This window comes from Gossypium arboreum, chromosome 13 (genome assembly GCF_025698485.1).
Source record: "Gossypium arboreum isolate Shixiya-1 chromosome 13, ASM2569848v2, whole genome shotgun sequence".
Lineage (NCBI taxonomy): Eukaryota > Viridiplantae > Streptophyta > Magnoliopsida > Malvales > Malvaceae > Gossypium > Gossypium arboreum.
Window position 1 is genome coordinate 3,879,049 of NC_069082.1, and position 6,000 is coordinate 3,885,048.

Genomic DNA, 6,000 nt, shown 5'->3' on the forward strand with positions numbered 1-6,000 from the left:
AAAATTGCTAGGTTGTTTTCCTGAATTGAGGTATTATCTTAAAGTTTTGAATTTATAGGATTGACATCAAATACCCATAATTTTCATGAGATTTTGAGCCTTTTAGAGCATATATCTTTCTTGCTCACTTATTTTATTGGTTATGAGTGTGTCAACATTGATTTTTTATTCTAAAACTTGCTTCGATTATGCATATCAAGACCACACCTTTGATATGATATTTTGAGATGATAAAGGCACTTAGGTTTTAACCCACTTACCCCATAAAAAGCCTACCCACATAATTGACCCTTAGTGAGCCCCTTTGAGCCTTAACCATTGTTTCTTGATTTTTCCCTTAATGTTAACCCACAACTTAACCCTTTTTGATTCGTTAAGAATTTCTCCCTTTTTATTGACTCCCTTTTTATCGAGATTTGATTTGATTAGTTACCTAACTATGTTCGTTCATTTCAGTTGCTGAAGTAAATTTTATTATGTACTTCCCATTATTGTACTTGTTCTTTTTTTTTAAATGTATATTTATATTCATCTAATTACTTGTTGTTATAAAGAGCTTGGATAAGTTAAAGTTATTATATTGAGAAAAAGCTCACTTCATTAGTTTTGGATAGTTTTAATTCTGGCACTTGTTTGTAATTTAGTAATTAGCTTTATTTTTCTAAGTTTGGTAATTTATTAGATTAATCTCGATTCTAACCCTCTTTTTCAGCCTTTATCCACACCTTTAACCTAAGCCCCATTACAACCCTGTTAAAGACCTTTTGATTTGTGTATCATCTCAGTTATAGTGGTGGAGATTTGATTTTTATGCAAGCCTATGGTAATAACTTTTCATGTTTGACTATTGAGTGCTTAATTATTGAACCTTAAACACTTTGAGTGATTTGAGTGAATCTTTAGTGATGATGTCAACCCGTGTCGATTTGAAATTAAAGGTAATTACTTAGAAAAAGGGGAACACCTATGATTTTATGATAAAAAACGAGCCTACTACCTAATTACAAACCTAAAGCCAAATCCAAACTCAACTAAACCGTACGCCCAAAAGGGCCTAAAACCTAAACACAACTTTAGCAAACCCTAACAACTTGCGTTGAAACCAGCCTCCAGCGCACCTCCGTACCCTTTTCGCACCTCTGCGTGCCAGCATGTCATTTCCGTACCTGCAAATAGGACAAAGAAAGGGACAATAGAAAAAAAAATAGCAAAAGCTTGTATTTTTTCTTTTATTTTTCTTTCTCGACTATAAAGCCCGAGGAGAACCGTTTGTAATTTTTTAGATACAAATACATAGAGAAATCAAAAGAGAAAAAAGAAAAAGGTGGCCTTTTATTCTGCGTTTATTTTCATTTTTTTATTTCACTTATTTTATTTTTAAAACAAGAGAAAATAACAAAAGAGAAAAGCCAAAATCTTACTTTTTTTTGTTTGAGCGTCGTAGAGGGGGCCGAGATCATCGTCTCTGATAAAAGACGTCATTTTTGGGCTCGAGGCCAAAAAAGCCTAAAAAATGACATTTTTTTTTATTTTTCGGCCACCACAAACAGCGATGCAGTCCCCGACAATCGGTAGCCACTGTGGTGGTTTGGCGCCGGAGCTATGGCCGGAGTTCAGGCATGGGCAGAGAGTTTTTTTTTTTTAAAAAAGGAAAGAGATTTCAGTTTTTTTTTTGAAAAAGCAGAAAAAGTGAACTTTTTTAATTTTTTTATTTAAATAGGCCCCATGAAACGGTGTCGTTTTGGGCCACTGCTCCATGTGCCAAAACGACGTCGTTTTGGTTAAACCCACGTGCGACCTGACCCGCTCCAGGGGATCCGCGTGTTTTTTATTAATGGGCTATTTACGCATCTGGTCCTTTTGCTTTTGCAGACGTTTCAATTTAGTCCTATCCTATTTTCTATTTGTTTTATTTTGGCCCCAAAATTTCTTTTTTGTTTCAATTCAGTCCTCGAACCGTTTTAAGGGTCAAGCATCTGAACGCCGCCGTTTTGGAGGGCAGGGATATTGCCCATTTGATCCCTCATTGTATGCGCGCGTTATAATTTAACCCTTCCCTTTTATTTTATTTCTAATTTCCCCCTAAATCTCTATTTTAAAATTCAAATTAGTTCCCTTTTGTTATTTTTGCTATTTTATTAATTAATTTAGTATTATTATTACTATAATTATATTTTCCTTTTTATGCTTATTATTATATTATTATATCATTAAATTTATATTACTATTATTATTATTATTATTATTATTATTATTATTATTATTATTATTATATTTCCTTTTTGTATTTATTTGTCAACTATTGTTAAATACATTTATTTCATTTTATCATTTTATTACTTATTTATTTATATCCTTCTACATAGATTTAAAACTTTAGACTTTTTTATATTATTAATTCTATCTTCGTTATTATTGATATTTTTATTTTAATTTACGTTACACTAAATTTATTTATTTATTTCTTCAATTTTTTTAATAATTTAAGTTCTTTTATTTATATTCTTCCATGTACTTTTATATTTTACTATCATTATAATTATTATTACTATTGTTATTATTATCTTTACTATTATTATTATTATTATTATTATTATTATTATTATTATTATTTATTATCTTTTTATTTTATTTTATTTTACATTCTTTGTTTACTTGCTTATTTTCAAACTTTTCTCTTATCTTATTATTTAAACTTTTATTAATTTTCATTTATTCACTTATTGTCTCTTATTAGCCTTTTTATATATTTGTCTATTTTATTGATTATTCTTTTTGCTCTTGTTATTGTTGTTTATATCATTGCGTTTATTACCCTATTATGCATATGTATATTATGAATTTGTGTTACATTAACCTTTACCCAAATGCGTAAAAAAGGAGTTTTAAAAAATAAGGCGATGTTTCAAATTTTAGAAATAAGAGAAAATCATACCCTAACTTACGAGGTTTCGATTTTTCTCATTAAACCTAAATAGCCAAATATCCTTTCAAATTTCAAAATATATGAATCTTAAATAAAAATAAAGGCAATATTTCGTGTTTGGAAATTTAAGATATCGTGCCCTAATGTACCGGATTTCAATTTTTCTCATTTAACCCAAATGATCGAATATCCTTTTAAAATTAAAATGCATAAATTTTGAAAATCAAAAGACAAGCTTATTCTCGAGAGTTTAAAATGTCATGTCCTAACGTATTGGATGTGACATTTTATTACTTCGAGACAAGAAGGTCTCTAGCATTCGCTTCGATTTATCCAAGCATTTTTTGTTTAATTAACATTAATAAAAAGAGGGATCGTATTTTAAATTTCTTTCGAATTTTCAACTTTCGACATCAAGACATTAATTAATCAATTAGGTACCAATTTTGGACATTACGATGGTGTTAATCCTTCCTCGCACGTAACCGACTCCCGAACCCGTTTTCTCAAATTTCGTAGACCAAAATCGTTGTTTTAGTAAATCAAAATATTTTATTAAAACGATCACATTACGAGGTGATCCAATCACACCTCAATAAAAAAGATCGGTGGCGACTCCCATTTTCGTTTTCGTTTTCAAAATAAAAAGTCGACCCTGTTTTCAAAAAAAGGTTTTGACAGGATTTGATTGATTCTTGTCTTATTGGTCGAAATTGATGATTCGATTTTAAATTTACGATCCTTTTGTCGCATTTCATCCCACTTTGTTATAATTTTCGGTATTTTTTTATTTGCTTTGATTGGTCCGTGTCTTTTGGCTTGTCCTGCATATTGCATTACATGACCGTTCGATCTTGCCATTTTAAGTGGGAGTGAGAAACTATTCCTTCGTGAGGTCTTCACCTCCGTGTAGGATAGTGGATCGCTTTCAGGATACATCTGTACCTATGTCTTCGTGAGATTTTCATCTCCGTATAGTCATAGGGAAATGTATTCCCCTGAACTGAACTCGGTCTGTATAAGCCTATAATGGGTGAGGATCGAGGAATCTGCTGGTTCGGGTACCCTTTTCTTTAGAACCAAACCACATATAGCGAGCCTTAAGAGCCCACCCTAGGTAGAGCCACTCTAAACCCCAGTGGTTACCCGAATAGGTGCTCTATTTGTTGTTTATTTCTTCTGTACTGACGTGTTTGTTTTGTTTATGATTGCATTGCATTGCATCATCATAGAAAAGAGGTATTGATTCACGTTTAGTTACTAAATAGAGAGCTTGTCATGGAAAATGGATTTCTTGATAAAGTGAAATATAATATGGCTGTCTGAATATGGTCCAAGTAAACACAATGAGAGAAGGCTGATACTTCATGGATGAATATACGATTATGCTTCGTTGCCCGAGGATTCAAGCTGACGAAGATTATTCGGGAGCCGTCAACTTTCTTAAAGAAGCTAACAAGCCTCACGAGGATGAGTGAGCAATAGATCACAGCTTGGATCAAGCAAAAAGGAGCTAGTAGAGGCATCCATTGGAAAGTTCGCGAGATTTGATCTTAACATCCAGATATCAAGAAAGAGATTGATGTCTTCGCCTAGAGTATGAGGGTAAGGTCGTATAAATTTCCGCTTTATGTAAAGAGATTTGTTATCTAGAAAACTTATTCTAATAGAATTGAATAAAAATCAACATCTCTTTTTGCATTCATTTCATGCATCTGCATTGCATTTCATCATATGCATTGAATGTCACAAAAGGGCCCTAATTAGTTAAAAACTATTTCAGTAAATTTGGAAACCGACAAAAACCTATCAAGTATGCATTGTTATGGAACCCGAAGAAAAACTAAAGCGATGGATAAAAGACTGGAAAGGTTGGAACAAATGTAGAAGGGGATGCAAGAATAGATGCAAGCATAAATGCAAGAGCAATTGGCTAAAATACAGCAGGATATGAGGGACCAAATGCTGGAGTCACAAAGCAACATGATGAACCAACTAGCATAACTGCTGACCAGTGGGCCAGAAAAAGGAAATGGTCCTATGGTCAATACTGGGGATGACAATGAAGATCCTCTCTACCCCCTGGTTTTACCCCGACAAATGATCAGACACAACCCGCGGTGTATACACGAAGGCCATTCTTTACAATTAGGCCCTAACAATTTCAGACCGATACCTCGATGCCAATTAACTATCAAACATGCTCAGGCTCTAATCCTGGGGAAAACCCAACTAATCCCGTAGTCCCTGATCATGATGACATGGTAGAAGCCGAAAGAGTGAGAGTGGAGCTCCCGAAACAATTGGAAGACTGATACAAGTGGTTAGAGGAGAAGTTCAAAGTGATGGAAAGTGCTGATTATCACTGTGAAATCGATGCTAAGGATTTGAGCTTGGTTCCAGACCTGGTGTTTCCCCTCAAGTTTAAAACTCCTGAGTTCGAGAAGTATAACGGGACTAGTTGCCCCGAGGCTCATATTACCATGTTTTGTAGACGAATGACTGGGTACGTCAACAATGATAAGCTATTAATTCACTACTTCCAGGACAGTCTGGTTGGGGCAGCATCCAAATGATACAACCAATTGAGTCATACCAAGATCAACTCATGGAAGGACTTAGCTCAAGCCTTCATGAAACAATATAGTCACGTGACGGATATGACCCCGAATAGGATTACCTTGCATAACATGGAAAAAAAACTGAATGAGAGCTTCCGACAATACGTCCAAAGGTGGAGGGAGGTTGCTATACAAGTCCAGCCACCTCTCCTAGAAAAAGAGACCATCATACTGTTCATCAATACTTTAAAGGCTCCATCCATCACTCATATGTTGGGGAGCGCCACTAAAAGCTTCTCAGATATAGTGATAATTGGCGAAATGATCGAGAATGCGGTGAGGAGCGAAAAAATAGTTGTAGGGGAAAGTACCAATAGGTCAACTCCAAGGAAGAGGGAGAATGAGGTGAATAATACGAGCACGTACATCAAAGGTCATTCCAAGTCACTCACTGTAAACCAATCGAAGACGGTAACTGCCAACCATCAAGGTACCCTAAGACAAGAATCCAAT